Genomic DNA, 21,556 nt, shown 5'->3' on the forward strand with positions numbered 1-21,556 from the left:
GGAATGCATTCCAAATAGAAAAGTTTTCTATATGAATTTTTCTCTAGGAAGAAGTTAATGCAAAAAAATGTAGCCAGCCTGCTTAGTTCGAAAGGGACAGCGCAGATCTACAGATCGCGTGGTCGTGAAATCGGTCCTCGGGCGAGGCGCCATCCGCACTATCTTCTCCACGACGATTTGATTAAAGATATTGTGTCTAAAAGCGGAAGTATTATAAATATAATCCTTTTTTAGGCTCGCTAAATAAAACAAATCGTTGACGTTTAAAGATTTTCTACTGGGGTAAAATACACTTTCACCTTCAAAAATGACCTTTTGGACGAGTTCATATACTAAGATTGATCTGGTAGTCGGAGCATCTCGGCTAATGATTCACTTTAGAAAATATGTTAACACTGCACAGTGCATAACGTGTAGGTTCGAACCAATGATGATTTTTAGAGTATAAGCAATTATATCTCAGTTAGTACGTATATATTCGAACCCATGCCTACAATAAAGACATGATGTTCGGCGTTCAGTCTAAATCACTGCGACAAGTATTGGTTAATGTCATTTTAAGTGTAAAACATGTATTCAGGTAACTATAGCACCCTTAATTACACAATTTGAATAAAATAATAAAATGAAAGGCTCTATAGAAAGAATTTTTATCACATGCAAGATTTGTTATGCTGAAACATAAAATTTCTTCTATCTTTGTAGGGATAACGCATGTTTTTCGTGTTACAACATATGCAGAATCCCGAGGAGTTCTAAATACATGTATGTTATTACACGAAATGGACATGACTTAAAACTATTTAAGCATAAAGTACATAAACGAATGCAGAATTAATATATAAACTCTACCTCAACGTCATTTAATTTCAATGAAATGCGCAGGGATATCTGTTGTTTCTTCACGCTGACGTTATTTCCATTGAATTATAAATTCGTTATAGGCCGTAATACCTTAGCGCTTTACCACGGAACGTGCATATATTAGACTGTTTTATAACAGCACGTGAATCTCTTCTTAAAACATTCCCGAAAAGTGACTAGAACAGCAGTTTTATGCTAGAATATCTACGAGCGACCAAGTAAATCCGAAGTAAAACGACGGTAACCTCAGAACTGCATTACACGGTTTATTTTTTGGCTTATTTCATTTCATTCACACGACGTCAAAACATCAATAAAATGTATGTGTAGTTGCAAATATGTAGCTACTTATATATTAATTTACTAGTGCACGTTCATATGTGCATGCATATTTGTAAGTATACAAGCACTCAGAATAAAAACGTGCATGCATAAAATTAAACGCCTATTATGGAAAAATGTATATGCACACGCGTATTTTTCTGTATGTAGCATCCGTGCACTCATTGTATTTATAAAAGTAGTTACAAAAACTAGCAAATATTGAAAGGAAGTTGAAGACATAGGCATATGAGCCAGAAATACAGGTCCCTATATATCATATTTCGTCAGTCCTGTCTTGCGACAGGAGAGGATGACTGAGTTAACAGACTGCCCATACATAACTTTAGTGTACAATCTAGGTCGAAATCTGCTTTGCGTGTGCGCACATTTCAAAATACACGTGCAATTATATACAATGTAAAAGGACATTACATGAGTGTCCTGTCACATGACTTTATTTCACGAGTTGAATAAAATGATAAGATGAGAAGGTCTGCCAAGCATTTTATGAGTTTTTATAAATCTATGCGGGAAGATTATTCTTATCACATGTTTTTTCTGCTTCCGAGGGATTCTGAAGATGTTATAAAACAAAATGAACATGCGCTAACGATATTCTGGCATAAAGCGCAAAAATATAGTAAATGAATACACTCTACCTCAACGTCATTCAATTTTAATAAATACGCATGAATATCTGCGTTTTTTTCCTGTTGACGATGCTTATTATCAACAAAATAAATACATATCTTAAACATACCACGGTAAGTACGCACGCACGCATAGAATTGTGTTCTTGTCTACCTAGAAGGGAAAGTATACATTTGTCCGGGTACGCGCCGGGGACAGACATTCCTGTCTTTCCATAGGGAAAAATCTTGTCTGAAATAGTGTGCACTAGGGTGACGTCACATAGTACTGGCACTATTGTGACGTCACAAAACTATATAATGAAAGCTATCAGAAAATATCCAAATCCACTTGTCTCCACGATCTATTTTGAACGTGATAGGCAAGAAAAATGATCTAACATGTTGCCTGTATAAGACAGCTGTTTCCCCAACCCTCTGGACAGCTTGGATAAAAAACCTCGCTAACGCTTGGTTTTCCATTTCACACTGTCCCTCGGGTAGTGAAAACCCCGTCTTACACAGATGGGCATGTAAGATTCTTATATTCTTGCCTTCCTAGCAGAGAAAGTATATATTTGTTCGAGAACGTGCCAGGGATAGATAGATTCTATTCCTGTCTTTACCTAGGGAAAAACCTTGTCTAAAATAGCGTGCACTTTGGTGACGTCACATAGCACTGGCACTATTATGACGTCATAAGCTATATAAATAATATCAGTTAACATGAAAGGCAAGAAAAATTATCTAACATGTCACCCTGTTTTCGTAAGATATCTGCTGTTTTCGTAAGATAGCTCCTTCCCAACCTTCGAGACAGTGTGGAATGGAAAACCGAGCATTACCCGTCTAACAAAGGCACGAATGTAACATCCTGATATATAGTCTACTGTGAATAAGGTTAGGGTTCTGTTTAAGCTAACTTTGTAGCGTGCATTTTATGCATGAATATATTCAATGAGTGAGTATTAATCTCTTCTAACAACACTCGGATAACACTCTCATAAGGTAATGAACGTGAAGGCTGCGAGAGGCAAGTGATATTAATATGAATTAAAAGACACCGCCTAGCATGGGGATTTATCTTTTATATATCCACTTACAAAAAAATATTCAACGCTCAAGAACGTGAAACTTAGCTAAAAACACGAGTTTACATTTAGTGTCATCATACCTCTTACAGCAAATATTATACTTTGCATGTTGGCGCGGTTTACGAATTTCTGTGACTGATTCTGGGTGCTTGGATGTTCATGCAGACAACCAGTCTGCGCAGTGTACATAAACCGGAACCGGAAAACATCGAAAAAAATTGCCTCAGTATATGCAGACAACACTACTAAGGTGTTCTGTGCAAGAAATGAAGAGATATACAATATGATTTGGTTTTTATAGTTATAAAATAAATGTTAAAAATCAGCTGTGGATGCTACAACACAGATGAATAATTATATACGGACGTTACCGTCTCGGCGATTTCCATCCCCTATTATACCTCACTTTTGTCTGCAATGGTAAAATCCCATTACCCGAAAAATAGATATTTTGACTATCAAAAACATTTTTGACACGTGACCAAGCCGAAGTGATTGTCAGGTCATGTGACCACAGGTAGATTTTAGGTAAAAATATTTCACGCGTAATTTAGGCGTCATGTACACAGGATCCGAGTGTAAAACATTTATTAACCGATAGTTTTTCTTCAAATTTTCAGTATCGCTAACGAGCATATATAGCTAAAATACTAGAGCATTTTTAGTAAGATAATGTAATTAGAATAAGCAAAATCACATAGAAACGGTTGAATTTTGATAAAAACTACAGTAACATTTCATACAGCGCGATCGTAAATATCTTTTCTATACAATAAGTAAAATAATGAATATCGATATAATCATTAAATTTAGACTTTAGACAAGAAAGTGCAAAAAAAAAAAAACAGATCTGAAAAGCATTAAAGAATGACAAAATGACATTAATTTAAAAACATAGACTAAAATGGTATCGGTAAAGTACAGTATAGAGTAAGCATACATATCGATATGACACAATTATGCAGTAGGCGCGGCCACAGGCACCAGATCATAAAGAAAATGCCTCCATACGTGTTATACCCTACCCCTAGGTATTCTATAAGAACCATGGTCGTGAACGGGAAAATATACTAATTGTTTCAATCACGCATTTCATACCTAAAACACGCAGTGTGGTAAATGTGTACTATGGATATCAAACAAGCGGTAATTTATCTTCCATTGTGTACCGGTCACATTTTTTCAATACATCTTATCTTAGAAAAACAACGCGTAGTTTATAGTAATTTCAACATTACACAAAAAAACTTGCTTGAACTTCCCTGGTAAAGTCCCGTTCTAGATTACAAAACCATTCTGGACGGCTGTTGTGAAAAAGTATGTCAATCGTCATTTACTACACTGTTCCGCTAAAATGTGAAAATGCAGCAAAATTCAAAATGAATAAAATATACAAAACAGATGCAGACCAATGTACGATTTCAAATTAAAGATCATATACGAGATGAATTTCATTCATCATTTCGAGTTTAAGTGTAAAATTGTGATTTTTTTTAAATCTGTTGTTTTTTTTTTTGTGTTTGGCGCACTGCCGTGACCTCTAGACCGGATGTTCATTAGGGAAGTTCAAGCAAGTTTTTTCTGTAACGTTGACGAAAGCATAAAATATGTTGATAATCTCAGAAATATGGAATATTGAGACAATGTGACTGGTGCACGATGGAAGATAAATTATCGCTTGTTCAATATACTAGGTACCCATTCACCGAAATGCGCGTTTAAGTTGAGAAATGTTCGATTGAAACGGGTTAGTGCACTTTCTCGTTCATAACCATGATTCTTATAGAATACCTAGGGGTAGGGTATAACACGTACGGAGGCATTTTCTTTATGATCTGATGCCAGTGGGCGCGGCGTGTAATCTATAAATAACCCGTGTACTGACAACATCGACGTATATAAATGGTTTTTAGATTTGTTTTTAAAGTTTTTAAAAGTTTGGTGGTTAATAAAATAAAGCAGTAGAGTATAGATGTAGTTCATGGTCAGTGCAGTTTTCTCAGGCGTTTCAGAGTGTAAGAAAGGTAATCGCGGCTCTTACCTGGATGAAAAAAATATATAAATTAATTATATTCATAATCTATTTATTATTTTGGCAATTTAGACACAATTCAGGGGGATATAACAGTTAAAACATTAAAAAAAAAACAATAAATGCTCGAGCCAAGACCCAGACATGCTCCAAAACTAACACCCGGTCTTGAAGTAAGGTCCCCTTATTTACGTCATATGAATCTAAGTCTTTTGGGAAACAATCCGGAACCGACCTGTATCTGGCAATGGGTCTCAAAATTCAAATCTCGCTGGGGCCTACGATTGATTGGAAACAGTCATAACTACGCAGGCGCAGCGTAAACAAATAAAACAAAAACAAACTATTAGGGGTCCAATACATTAATTTCAAATAAATTCAGGTGGGAGTTGGCCGTTGGGGTACTCTTTCATATCCCGCCATTGATATGCTGGTGCCCTTAATTTTTGTGGAACCGGACCTGGAAAGCATCCTATAAAATGAGTCTTTCCTTAACGTTTTAGTGTCAGTATTTGATTCCCAGCATTTGTGGTAGTACGTCTTGTTCATTTTGAGTGATACTTCTGTAACTGCAGATCGATAATCAATAAATATATTCTTAATTTTCAAGCTATAAAAAGTAAATTAACATTTACAGCTACCCTTTACATCAATACCATAGAAGTTTATTTCATTATCTGAAATGCCAAACTATCGTCATATCAGTTGTATATAAACCTGTCATTTTACATGTTTTTTCTTTCTTAATAGTTCAGCGAATAAACACAGACATTTTTATTTTCCTATATGACTCTCTACATACCAAAATGATACGTATAAAAAAATGTATTGATATGTTTTTAAAACACTGACTTTACTGATAGTGTATTAGTCCGTAGAAATCCCAGTGGGTTCGCTCCTTTGAACTTGCATTTGAATCACATTTTAAAATGAAAAAAAAATCGTTGTCGTCCGGAATCTTGAGATTTTGGTAACAGTAGGCAGTACCATGCGGACATTTCGATGTGCAACTTTAAGATCACTTCTGAAAACCATGTAAAACAAAAATACGCATTCTGAATTAGATATCAAATGTAATTCACTCCAACATTAGAAAATAGATGTGAAAAGTATATTTTACATTGACCGTCTAAAGAATCACTATGTTAATATCAGCTGAATTATACTTAGGCCATTATCATATAATTATGCATGACTTATTGATTGCATAAATGCAAATTGCATCAATGGATACTTAAAGGCCTAGATTCACTACTACATAAGTGTCCCCCCCCCCCCCCCCCCCATCCAATATACAACTCCCATCTTATCTGCTGCTTATCAGCGATTATGTAACAGTAACTGATTTTGAGGGCAATTAGCACAGCAGGACCCCAACTAGACCAGAAGATGTGTGCAGTGGAGTTGAAAGAAATTAATTTTTCTCAGTGAATGTGGAATGATGATAATAATAATTATTATTTTGACATTATATAGATGATAATAACTATTACTTTAATGTTATAATAATCATAATAATAATAATAATTATTATTATCATATTATTATTATTATTATTACTACTATATTACATATAGGATGAAAAAGATAAGTAATAATATTGAAAAATAATAATGATAATAAAACACAAGTAAGTGAAAACTTCACGAGTTTTTTGTGCTGACAAAAAAAATTAATATAAACTTATTGTGTTCCATCTATACTCAATTTTCATTTTCAGTATAACTGCCAAAAGTGACTTTTTCAAAGCTTTGCTTTGTAACTTTGAAATGCACATACTGTTTTAATTTTAGACAATGTTATCTAAAGTATTCTGCCAGCTTTAGATCAGTGAAAGTCACATTTTTTCTGAAATATCACAATTCTCCAGACAGAATTTGAAAAAATAAAAACTTACATACTTCTTTATGAAAGTTTCTGATTATTTTATTATTGTGAAAATAAGTTTCTGATTATTTTATTATTGTGTTTGATCAACAATATTTTTCTTTACATAGAAATGCCAAATAAAATCTAGTATAACTTTAAATGTTATTAATTATTCATTAATTTAAAATAAATTACATTGTTTCACCTTCTCACTAATTGATACACTTGAAAGGTAGACTGACTCTCCAATAAACAATGACCCTTGTTTATTGGAACCATACTGTGATGGTCATTAGCCCCCAACTGTGCTGGTGAAGAGAGAAATCCCTTGGCCCACTGCCAAAATCTAGGCCTTTAAAGGCCTAGATTTTGGCAGTGGGCCAAGGGGTTTTTGTCTTCACCAGCACAGTTGGGGGCTAATGACCATCACAGTATGGCTCCAATAAACAAGGGTCATTGTTTATTGGAGAGCCAGTCTACCTTACAAGTGTATCTATTAGTGAGAAGGGGAAATTATGTAATTTATAGGGGTGGGCGATATACAGCGGTAGACCGGTTATTGCGATGTTTTTCCGACGATACGATATTGCGATATGATTTTCGAAAACCGGTTATTTTATAACATTAAGTAACACTAACGTAAACCAAGAAGATTCACAAAAAAATCCTTTTCTTGCCAGCACGATTCAACTTTGCTTTCATTTTTCTCCTTTCATTTCCGGTGCAGGTAGCAGACTGGTTTACAGCTATTTTACGGACTCAAATTGGCAATTCCACATAATAAAACCAATAAGAAAATTTAGATAAATATAATTTCGTATTTGTCAGCGACTCATTAGTAATTTTTCTATCAACTAGAATTTATTATTCATACAACAGCTATACCACTTTCCTCGTTTATAATCGGTGAATTGAGCAACCTGTGTTATATGATTGTATCCGTAAACCAAATGTAGTGCCGCACAATAAACTAAATAATATTTTGATGCAGTCTACTTTCGCTTTTGAATATCCGGTAATCTAGTCAAAACTTTTATTTTTTTGTTTACTGGTATTTTTATTTATTGAGAAGGTCGAGCAAACATTCGTGTTGTTGATACTAGTCATTTTACTCATTTTTAATTGAATAAATGTGAAAAAAAAAACAGTATGATTCGTCATGTTTTTGTTCATTAAATAACTGGTACAATATATCGCAGTATATTGCAATATCCACATACAATATTGCAATATATCGCAATACCAATTTTCGTGGCAATACCCACCCCTAGTAATTTATTTTAAATTAATGAATAATTGATAACTTTTAAAGTTATACTAGTTATTTTTGGCATTTCTATGTAAAGAAAAATATTTGTTGATCAAACACAATAATAAAATAATCAGAAACTTATTTTCACAATAATGAAATAATGAGAAACTTACTAAAAGAAATATGCAAGTTTTTATTTTTTCAAATTCTGTCTGGAGAATTGTGATATTTTAGAAAAATGTGACTTTCACTCATCTAAAGCTTGCAGAATACTGTAAATAACATTTGTCTAGAACTGAAAACAGAATGTGCATTTCAAAGTTACAAAGCAAAGCATGAAAAAAGTCACTTTTGGCAACATACTGAAAAGGAAAATTGAGTATAGATGGAACACAATAATTTTGTATTCAAATAATGTTAATTACATGAATACAATAAAATCAATTTCCAATTCGAAAAAAATTGTTTGTCAACACAAAGAACTCATGAAGTTTTCACTATACTTGTGTTTTATTATCATTATTATTTTCAATATTAATACTGTATCTTTTATCATCCTATATGTAATATAATAAAAATAATAATGATAATTAATAATAATGATTATGATTATTTTTATTATTATTATTATAACATTAAAGTAGTAGTTATTATTATCTATATAATATCAAAATAATAATAATAATTATTATTATTATCATTCCACATTCACTGAAGAAAAAATAATTTCTTTCAACTCCACTGCACACATCTTCATGGTCTAGTTGGGGTCCCTGCTGTGCTAATTGCCCTCTAATCAGTTACTGTTACATAATCGCTGATAAGCAGCAGATAAGATGGGAGTTGTATATTGGATTTGGGGGGGGGGGGACACTTATATAGTAGTGAATCTAGGCCTTTAAGCCCGCCCACGATAGAAAATCAATATTCTTATAAGATACTAGGGGTTAGTACCCGCCCCTTTAAACATTTAGACCAATGACAAGTTAGAGACGGTTTTGGCCCACTGATCATGGCAGGGGCTGATTCACAGTGTATGCAAATTGTGCAATGTATATTGTATATTTTATTTATGTTAATTTACTAAACAAAAGGGAAAATACGATTTATTAAATAGTTATCTATGTGTAAAATACATGCCATATTCACTGCAAAATATTTATCACATCATTGTTTGGAACTGAACGCCGTTTTCCAACATTATACTAACTATATGGCTAGATTCGATCACACTATAATGTTCATAACTATGTTAAAAGGTTAATAAAGGAACTAGTTTGGTTTTTAGAACGACACCTTTTTATTACTTTGTGGGATATAACAAAATCGCAATGACATAAATTGGCGTATTTATTAACGTCCTTGATTGCAGTCATACATTCTCGAATCATAGCTTTCAAAACTTATTTATTCGAAAAAAAAAAAAAAAACGAAAAGAAAATGAAAACGCATTTTTTAGGCCCGGTACAAGGCTCGAACATTTTAATCATTACAATGCGCTATTTACACCGTTTCTAATAAACTCTTTCAAAAAGAAGATAACTGGACCTAAAATTTGTTACGGAGAAAAAAAGAATGCATCCAATATGACAACTCATTCATGGTGATAAAGTTGCTTAGCTGAAAAAATGTTTTAGCCTGCTGCACTTCGTCCTTATTAATAATTAGATAATTAAAGTCAAATAGTTTATTTATGTTGTTTTTTTCATACGTGCTGCATGACAAAATAGTACATTATTCAAATATTTTAAAATGCGTACGCTTTTCTATACAGAAATACAAGTGACAATTTGATATATATTTATACTAGTTTAATACATATATAATACTGATACGGTATGTCGAATTACAAATGACCTTCTCAAGCATTTTAAATTTATTCTAAAGCGTAGAATACAAGACAAAGGATTATGATATAAGTTCACACAGCACCGCCAGCGAGATCAAAACGAGAGCGTGATTTCCTGGTATTACATACAGACGACTTTGTATAATACTTTTGTTACATCATATGTGACACTATCATCTTATTATAATACGTGAATAGACACCGCTTAGATCTACCGGAGAGAAATGATACTCCAGCTTCTTCAAAAATTGATAAATTTATAGCAATAATGAACATCCTCAGGTAGTGTATATAAAGATTTAAGAACGACATACTATTTCGAATTTATTTAAGATAATTTTCGGGTTTATAATCCACAAATGTTACAAAATTCGACAATTCATTTTTAATACAATAAGAGAAAGTAATATGATATCAGAACTCCTGAAATCCTCAAAAATATGCTCGTTTATTGATTTGTAGTGTAGTACTTCTCGTTTTTAGCTGTCCATATTAAATGGAACATATATAAATGATATAACGACATAATTTCATAAGGGCGCAACTTACTCAACATTTTGCCGAAGACTTGAACATTGCATTCTTACAGTTTTCAATTATTGCTTTCATATAATTATTTGACTAAAAATACCGGCAGACAATTAGAGCATGGAAACAACAAAAAGAAAAGTAAACGTGTGAACCTTTGCGATGGGCTCTTGTCTACCTTCTGTGATCTATCTATGTCGCATCTCCGAGATCGTTACATTTTTTTAAAAAGGTATTATTGCCCCGAGGCACTAAAAAAATGTCGGTGATTCTGTGATATATTATGTCTCACTGTGGAAGGCGCATATAACTGCAATGCTATTTAACCTCATGTCTCAGAATTTTAATTGAAGAAAATAAATGATATTCAATTAATATTGTTATAAAGCATGCCATTTATATAACATATATTATACACAAAAACATCAAATCAGAGGGCGGCGCTAAGTTTGTTTGTGATTTCTGTCGCATTCATGTCATTTCTTTCTTTACGTACAAAGTATTGGCAATATTCTTTCTAAGCAATTTGTGCATTCTCTAGTTTTCACTGAAAGTCATGTGCGCGTAAACTGTATTTACGTTCGAAGAATGCCGCATTGCTTTGTGAGATTAAGTTTGAGAAAAAGTTGTATTATCAGAATCAATCAAAAATGACATACATGTATAATTATTGTTCCGAAAATCTTCATTCCCACTAACTTCTCGCTAATAAGAATATATTGGCGTTTGAGTTTTTGAGTTTCAACAATTTCAAGAAGAAAACAATTGTTAGACATTGTCAAACTTTATTCCGAGGCTCAGCGTTAGCCCGAATTGAACATGACACTTGACGATTTTTAATTACAGACCCACGGTAAACCAATAAATTTCAACTTTTGTAAAGTTTTAATATAGTGACAAATGTATGTCTATTTTAGAGATTTTCAAAAAGAACTGATTGCATTATATATGATACTGAACATAGGATATAGACTGGTTACATCCACAATTTAAAATAATAATAAGAAGAAATACCATGGTCTAGGAGCTAGACAAGACCAGCTAATTCTACTATTTTAAAATACATATTTTTAACAACCAGGTGTTTGTGTGAACATAATTAAGTTTCCTAAGATTAAATATAGTACATGTATGTACAAATATGGAAACCTTGAACATATTAGATGACCAGTGACCTTTCTGCCCGTCCTTGAATAAGTTTTGTTCACAGGACTGATACGGGTATAAAATAACAAAATCTCGCATGTGGTCAGTAGATTAAGATTAATTTTCAAAATGTGTGATCCGTTTCTCGGCTTACCACTATTAAAATATCCATTTATACCATTTCATATTAAAATATCAAAATATGTAGCATAAAATCAAACATAAATATTACACTAAGAAAAGACAGACATGATATCGGCTGTATTTAAAACATTACTAGTTTTCGTTTACTCCGCCGAAGTTCGCCGTCGGCAGTATAAATTCCTTATTTCTTACTTTCAATAAATACTAGATTTATATATTTACATGTTTTCTGTATTGAAGCATTTGAATGAAGAAAAATCATAATTATCAAACACATCAAATTAAATTATCTAAATTTACAATTCATATAGTGCAATTGTAGCTGATCTATTATGCCAGACATCACGTTGTATTTAGGAATTTCGGGCGACAATTGGGAGAATTTGAGGTATACAAGGGAGGAAATATATTTAATACGGCCGAAATACCATCCAAAATTTATATATTCGAAATAGTGTTTGAATGAATTGATACAATGAATGAATGAAATAATACAACCAATTTTATATATTATGTCGATGTAACTTGCCACTGTATGTGCATCGTTCAAACTGGTTCAAAATAGAAGGAAATTGAGCCGTTTTAATGACTTGTTTATGTGTGTAGAAAACAGCTATGTAACCATTTTTTTAGTATTTGCATTTCCCAAAAAAAATCTTTATAACTTCCCCAGACAAACAGAATCTGTAACATGTGTTTGAACAGCGAAAAAAAAAACACGAAAAAACAAAAAATAAATAAATAAAACACTGTGAAATCAGAAAAAAGCAAGAAATTCAAAATAGATATATTGGTAAAATGTTCACACATTATTCCTAAAAAAAATGTGCATCCAGTATAACAACACCGTGAAGGATATTCTCTTCTCAAACATTTTCCAGTAGCAAAGACGTATATAGGAGAAAACGGAAAATGCCACCGTAACACGCACACACAAACACATCTTCCCACCCTTACCCCCTGTTTTATGACACATACCACCTCCCATAACCTCCCGCCATTTATAACTGATCTATCATTGTTTCTAATAACTTTGATTTCAGTCTGTTGCAAAAATGATAATCACCTCTCCATGAAAAATTATTATTTTACAACTCTGTTAATAGTTTCTAAATCTAGTGTTTTTCTAATAACTAAAAATACGGGGTGGAGCAGCAGGATTTTGTCCGCCTTATAGTCACATCAAATATTCAGAGTCTTTACTACCGTCTGAGTGCGTATCGTCTAGAAATTTAAAACAACTCAATTTGTATTTCATTCCGTTGAGAATAAAGGGAAGAGATAAGCACACGTAGAAAAAATATAAAGAACGAATGAACGAATGAAGAGGTATATGAAGTAAAAAGTAAGAAAAAAAAACAACGAACCCTTGTTTCGCATTTTGCAAAACTGTTTAATTTCGAATAGGCGCCCTGTGGATGACACGCGGCCAATATCCGGTCCAAAACAAGTTCAAAGTGCTATACCGCATGCGGTGCTTGTGATCATGTTGTATATTGAAAATTAAGGGTCTCTAATTAGCGCAGGCTTGATCTTATCTTCCATACCGGCTTCGGTGTAAATACTTATACATGCTATATGGCTTTTAAATTTTAAATGAGATTCCAGTTAAATTTTTAGTGTAATTCTTTAAATAATAACTTAAAATAAAATAAAGATAAAAAATGTTAATAGATAAACGATATGATTAAATACTTCAGGACTATCATCTCCTCTCCATAATCTGACAAAGGCAGACAAAATATCTTTTTCATTTTTATAAAGCATAAAAACAATATACTTAAATCAAATTTATTTCATAAAAATGGTGTCCAGGAAGGATGAGACTGGGAATCGAACCCGGCCCTCAGCGGCAACAAAATCTTCCAATAAACTCGGAACGACCGTTTAATATCATAAATAAACTGTTTATGCAACAAAACCTTTTCAATTTTTAATGAAAATATTAGAAATAACAACCAATCCTCGTGTATTCCATAACAATAGTGTACCAGTTTTTAAGTTTCGATGTTGCTTTAAGAAATATAGCATTAACTTCACATCGCTATAATGATGATGTGTAAATCTGCAATTAATCTTATCTCTTACATTTTTCTTTACTTATCTATTCACATATTAAACATAGTAACAGGAGCTGATTATCAATAGAGCGTAACCTGAAAAGTCCGAAAGAGGTTTTTATTATTATATATTTTATATTATTTAGTTTGTAATAAATGTATATAATTGAGCCGTGCCATGAGAAAACCAACATAGTGGGTTTGCGACCAGCATGGATCCAGATCAGCCAGCGCATCCGCGCAGTCTGGCCATGATCCATGCTGATCGCTTTTAAAGCCTATTGGAATTGGAGAAACTCTTAGCGAACAGCATGGATCCTGACCAGACTGCGCTGATGCGCAGGCTGGTCTTGATCCATGCTGGTCGCAAAGCCACTATGTTGATTTTCTCATGGCGCGGCTCATATACACGTATTTCTTATATTATTTTATAATAAATAGCTTAAAGACCTTTACTGTAACTATCACTTAAAATCTTTAAACTAAAATAATTTAAAAAGAAAGAAAGAAAGAAAGAAAGGAAACGTAACTTTAAGCCATTTAAGACTAATTTTAGACTACAATTTTAAAACTAAGAGACATTTCCATGCACCCACTTTACATTTCGGCAATGATGATCACCTGTTTTTACTACATTAGTTTTAAATATAATTTTATATCAAAATTTAAAACTTTAGGCACAATAAAAATCAGAAATAAACTCGGAGTCTTTGTGTTTTCGTTTTTTCGGCAAAGGACGACTCTGATTTGATCAAATTTTAGCTAGTTTTAACGATTTTAACCAAATTTTACACAATTTTAACATGTAATAATAGTAATAAAAAAAAAAAAACACAGATAGTAAATATTATTTTAAATAAAGTTAGGCAGCATTTGTATATATATAATAACGTTAGGGACATATGGTGACATAAACAACATGCAGACCGAAGTATTGTGCTATTTAATTGACCTGTCAAAACATGTTCCCGGCTTTCATGTTAATCTTATATACGCTCGAACAGAATATAATAAAAGCCGGGTCCATTTTTTTTGACAGGTCAAATAAATTGGACAATAACAGGTACAAGTAAAAGGCCAACATAGGATAAACTAGTTTATCAAACATTTATCAAATTTTACCAATCTTAACAAAATTTTAAACAATTTAAAGATATTTTTAACAGTAAAAGAACAGAGAAAATAAAATCATGATAAAGTAAATATCAAATTACATTCTATTTTATTTAAAGTTAGGCCAGAAGTTAATATTATATGTAGTAGGGACCTATGGTGGCATAAACAACTCCCGACCGAGAAAGCATGCACTAGAAAGACGCCACCATAGGAAAATCCAGTAGTGATGATGATCCGGAAACATACAGACGTCTACACACAATGGTAAACAAACAACAGGTAAACAGGTAAATTTTAAGTAAGAATTTTTACGCGTAATTTAGGCGACGGGTACACAGGATTCGCGTGTAAAACATTTATTAACTCATAGATTATCTTGAAATTTTCAGTATCGTTAAAGAACACATATAGCTAGATCGATAGATCATTTTCAGTAAAATAAGAACATTAAAATAAGCAAAATCACAGAGAAACGGTCGAATTTTGATAAAATCAACCGCAAAATTTCATACAGCGCAATCGTAAATATCTTTTTTATACAATATGTAAAGTAATTAATACCGATATAAACATTAAATATAGACTTTGGGCAGTAAAGTGCAAAAAAAAAAAACAGATCTGAAAAACATTACAAAATGACAAAATGACAGCATTTTAAAAACATAAGAGTAAAACGGTATCGGTAAATTACATGAATATGGATTAAGCATATTTATCGATATGACACATTTATGCAGTAGGCGTGGCGTGTAATCTATAAATAACCTGTGTACTGTCAACAATCGGACGTATATATAAATGTTATGTTTTATATGGGTTTTTAAAGTTTTAAAGTTTTTAAAGTTTTCTGTTAATAAAATAAAGAAGTAGAGTGTAGATATAGTTCATTGACTGTGGCAGTTTTCCTTAGGCGTATCAGGAGTGTAAGTAAGGTTATCGCGGCGATTACCCTGGATGACAAAATTTAATAAATTTATATATCTCATAATTTATTTATTATTTTGACAATTTAGGCATACTTTAGGGGAGTATTGTCCGTAAGTATTGACCTGGCACTCTTGAATATTCCGTATATTTCCGTAAATTAATTTTCGGTGTCCGAACATAAATAGCGATATAACTAAATATTACATATATAATTCCTAACTGATTGACACATATGCAGGCAGCTGTGCGGACAAAGCGTTTACCTGTCAATATCAGGATTGTGGGTTCGAGTCCTACGTCTGACCTTATCTTTTCCCCCCAAATTTAATATACAGACTTACTATTCATTTGATCGAACGTTTTGTGATATTTATGGTTCATTTATTAAGAGTAATCATATTTACCCGTTGTAAAAAGTGGAATAAAAGTGTTTTAAAAATATCTTAGATAAAAAGACAAATTACCTGTTACCAGCGTTCCGGAAAAAAATACAACAAGAGAAAAGAATTAAAATTCATGAAATATGATACATAAAATAAAATAAACGATAACAATACAATAGATTAAATTGAAGAAAAAAGCTCAATTCAGTAAGTGATTTCGAACCCATAGTAACGTGCGTGGAAGTCAGACACCTTATCTCTAAGCCACCGTGTCATCGATTAACTTTACATGTTACTTTAGTAATGTAGATACTTTCATGATACTAATATTGCGTAAATTAACGAAAACGCCCGAAAATATTGGCGAAGATTAACGAGTGCCAGGTCAATACTTGCGGACAATATCACATTTCAAACATTACAATAACAAAAATACTCCAGCCAAAATCCAGACATGTTCCAAAATTAACACCCAGGCTTTGAATTAAGGCCCCCTTTTAATTGTATAATATGAATCCAATTCTTTGGAATCAATCCAGGCACCGACCTGTATCTGGCAACGGGTCTCAAAATTCAAATTTCGCGGGGCCTACGATTGATTAGTTTGACTGGAAACAGTCATAACTAGGCAGCGCAGCGTAAACAAATAAAAATGAATAAAACAAAACAAAACAAGGATAAACTAGTAGTAAATCCTGTAGGCATGACGTGTAGTAAACAAGCAGACGACGACAGGTATTAAAAAGAAAAAAAAAAGATATACTTTGACCTTCAAAAATGACCTTTGGACGACTTCATTAACTAAGGTGGATCTGGTTTTCGGATAATCTCGGCTGATGATTTACGTAAGAAGTAGCCTTAAAAGGTATGTAATGTAAGAAATTAACCGAGTTGCGATCAGAGACTGCACATCGTATTTGTAAGTGCGATTGCCCCTGATACATGGCATGCACGCTACCTGTGGGTTCGAACCCCGGCAAAATTTCTTTTTATTGTATTATGAATCATACATTGTAATTCAAAAAGTACGTATCATATTTTATTGCCTGGACTTCAATATTTACTGTTTTGAATTAGTTTTCTTCATTTTTCCCATTCGTGCCCACCCGCTTAGCTCAGTAGGGAGAGCGTTGGTCTAGTGATCGCGGGGTCGCGAGCTCCACCCTCGGGCGGGGCGTATGTTCTCCGTGACGATTTAATAAAAGACATTGTGTCTGAAATCATTCGTCCTCCACCTCTGATAATTCATGTGGGGAAGTTGGCAGTTACTTGCGGAGAACAGGGTTTTACTGGTACAGAATCCAGGAACACTGGCTAGGTTAACTGTCAGCAGTTACATGACTGAAATACTGTTAAAAACGGCGTTAAACCCAAAACAAACAAAGCCGTTTTCCCATTCGTTTTCTGTTACTTTTTTTCTCTAAAAATTTATTTCACATCAGAAAAATAAATCACAAATAAACAAGTTTAATCCGCAGATTCGCTGGAAGTGTCTGTTTCTGAATCGTTCATTGAATCATCAACGTTAAAAACGTCTTTCGTGAAAAAAAAGTTGGACACAGTTATCAAGAAAAAGTCCTTCTTTTCCGGGATTCGAACCCACACCTACACCTAATAAGCTGCATGCGACGTTCACTCTTACCTACTGCGCCAACGAGACAAGTTTAGCATATCCGATTGGTTGGTGTCTTTTATGTGCAAAATATTTATTTAGTAAACTATAGCACCCCTGTACTTGGATTAGTTCAATATTAAAAGTACATTTACGCCCGAATGCACAACGTATATCTATAACTGAAAGCATGCAACAGGTAAACAGGTAAAATTTAGCTAAAGATTATATCGCGAAATTTAGGTGTCCCGTACACAGGAAACGCGTGTACAGCTTTTATTATTCAATAGATTTGCTTCAAACTTCTAGCATCGATAAGGGACAAATATAGGCAGAATGTCAGGGCATTTTCATTAAGATATTTGTATCAAGTTAAATCAAATTACATAAAAACGGACGATTTGCAGTAAAATTACCGGAAAAATTTCATACAGAGCGATCGTCAATAGCTATTATGTTTTAAAAGTAAATAACTTAAAACCACTGCGATCATTTAATTTGGACTTTTGGCTGGTAAAGGCAAAAAAACAGATTAGAAAAATCTTTGATAATGAAAAAATGCCATCAATTTAAAACATGCAGTAAAGCGAAATTGTTAACTATAATACGAACAGTAAAGTGCAAAGTAACATATTTATCGATATAACATTAGGCGTGGCTTGTAATCTAAAAATGAACCTGTGTATGGAAAAGTATCGGACGTAAATAAATTGATTTTATAAAGACTGGTGTTCCGTTTGGACAATCGTGACTTTTTATCTAATACTAAACCGCGATGCACGATAGTACGATGACGAAAACTCGATGGTGCGATGACACGATGATGAAACGGTGAAAAGGCGATGGCGATGGCATGATGATGAAATCGCGGTGGTGCGGTAGTACAATGGTGAATGTGTATGTAATATCGCGTTTTCATCATCGTACCATCGCATTTTCATCATCTTACCATCACGTTTTCACCATCGTATCACCAGTATATGTGTCAGTAAAATGCAGATAGCTCAAGTCCTAAGGCATTTTTAGTAAGATATTAACGTTTTAAGAAAGCAAAAACAAAAACGGTCGGTTTTCTATTAATTTACTTGTAAAATTTCATACAGCGTGATCGTAAATAGCTGTCTTCTTTTATGAGTAAATCAATTTATACCGTTACGATCATAGAAATAAGACTTTTTGCTGGAAAATGCAAAACAGACAGAATAGAAAAACATTAAAAAATGACAGAATGGCAAAAATTTAAAAACATGATATTAGTAATCGGTCGTAAAAAATTGTTCTCATAAATGTTTTTTGTTTGTTTGTTTTTTTTCTGTAATTTTTGATATATTTAGTTATAATGATTTTAAAGTTCATAAAAATAGATAAGTTGAGTATAGACGTAGTTCATGGACTGTGGAAGTCTTTATCTTCGTTTCTTATGTGTAAGTCAGTAAGGGACCCGCAGTGAGCTTACAGCGCATAGAGCTTACATGTGAGCTCTATGCGTCAAGTCGTGACGTATAGAGCTTACTTGCGAGATAAGCTCTATGCGTCGAAAAGGCATGATCGTCACGTATAGAGCTTACTTATGGATGATGATGCGCTATGTGAAATTATGCCTAGGTAATACGGTATGAATGGTCTCATTGAAAGGAATCAGGAAGCATCACTATGTCCGCCCGTCTGTATGTACAGAGCTCTTTTCAGGCATGTTTCCTGTGGAACTCTACATGAAACTTCGCTGTCACAAGTATATGCAAATAAATTAAAGGCCCACAGGAACGTGGGACTAGGCACGCGATTACCCAGCACCACTGCCAACCCAACGTTTGCTACATACAAGATGACTAAAGAAATTACGGTTACATCGGACTGATAAACATTGTCTAAAGTGGTCTAGTCTTTAACACACTGGACTTTCATTCAATATATCGCATAGGAAGCGTCGTATGAGGCCCTTTCCAAACGCCCAGGAATCTACATTTTGGTTGTTTTTATACGAAAACTATATCTCGGCAGTGGAGTTCCAAACCCCCTCCCCCACCATTTTTATAGAAGACATGTCCTCCTTTTATCTCTCTTCTTTGTGCATTATGTAAAAATGAGCACAGCCCCTGACTTAAAAATTAAAAAAGATACGTTTCAACCCATGATCCTTAACTAATCATATGTACCCCTGCATCGCATTTTGTCGCTAACAAAACTCGGCCAATTTGTTGAGCTTCATTTCTTATAAGTATTTAAGAACTCAAGACAGATTGTGAAGACTCGATATTTGGAATACATTGGTTCTTTATTGGGCGTAAATAATATGTAATCTTCAAAAAAAGGTATTCCGTGTTATTTAGAGATAAAAAAAACAAAACAAAACAAACTGACCGCACACTACAAACGTAGTTCTTTTGTGAACGAAATAAGTATGTTTCAGATTAAAATAACAACACATATTTATAAATAGAAGATTTTATATTAGCAATATCTTTTTAGATTTAATGCAGTACACCATCTGCGTAAAAATATAAATATTATATTTTCATACGTGATAATGACAGCAAACCAGCATTAATGGGGATTTGTTTTAATCGCGACTGTGCTGTTGCACGACCTTGTCACAGTGCAGACTCGGCCACTACTACGATCAAAATAATTTGAACAGGAGTTTGGTGAAGGATGATACTCAATACAGCCTTTGTCAGTTTTTTTTTTGTAGTTTCACAGTGTTTTAAATATATGCTAAACACAAAAAGAGGTTATAGGAAATATGCATAATGAATATGATTAGAAAACCAATCTAGTACCAGCGCAGGAGCTATTACAGGAGCTATTTGATCAAGTAGCGTCATGAGACAGAACGATTAATGACCACTTTTTTCACTTTAGGATTTAGATTAAAGCTAGCGTTTGTTTTATTCACTTTTTTCAGATTTTTTGACATTAGAACGTAGAAGAGAGAGAATATTAAACTCTATTTTAGCCCTTACCCTGCTGAATTTCTATAATGAACCTGTCCATCTTTCAGTTTGGACAGTACAATGAACTGTTAAACGGGGTGCTTACAAAAGGATACCGACTGAATGGCGAACAGTGCAGATCATGATCAGACTGCACGGATGTGCAAGTTGATCATGATTTACACTGGCCGCAAAGATAGACTCAATCGTGTCCAGCATTAATAGGGTTAGTATGAGTAGTAACTCCAGATCACAGCAGTGTGGTTTAGATGTAATTTTGCAGTATTTAAATTAAGTGTGAAAAGAATTTTTTTGGTTGGATTTAACGTCGCACCGACACATAATAGGTCATATGGCGACTTTCCAGCTTTAATGGTGGAGGAAGACCCCAGGTGCCCCTCCGTGCATTATTTCATCACGAGCGGGCACCTGGGTAGAACCACCAACCTTCCGTAAGCCAGCTGGATGGCTTCCTCACATGAAGAATTCAACGCCCCGAGTGAGGCTCGAACCCACATCGATGAGAGGGGAAATGATTCTCGGTCACTGAGGCCCCGTGAAAAATCACTGAATGAGATATATTATTTCGATTTTAACACATTACCAAGGATTTTTAAATACATCCTTGACGACATTCATTAAATATTTGCACGTCAATCGGTTTCTTTTCCAGCGCGCCGCTATGCCGTTTGGCGCCATGACGTAATAATTGTGACGTCAGAACAGTTGTATAATAATTTACTGTTTTCTGCCTTCTTTGTTTAATAGGAAAATTAATCGGATCGTGTTAGAAT

At 33.6% G+C, this 21,556-nt stretch overlaps 1 protein-coding gene across 3 annotated transcripts in view; it reads right to left on the minus strand.

The window, feature by feature from the left end:
• The window catches only part of LOC123555016 (sodium- and chloride-dependent betaine transporter-like), a 57,769-nt gene that overhangs the window by 7,889 nt on the left and 28,324 nt on the right, over positions 1-21,556 (minus strand). The gene's annotated exons all lie outside the window — the stretch shown is intronic.

The sequence above is a fragment of the Mercenaria mercenaria genome, chromosome 7, assembly GCF_021730395.1.
Source record: "Mercenaria mercenaria strain notata chromosome 7, MADL_Memer_1, whole genome shotgun sequence".
Classification (NCBI taxonomy): domain Eukaryota; kingdom Metazoa; phylum Mollusca; class Bivalvia; order Venerida; family Veneridae; genus Mercenaria; species Mercenaria mercenaria.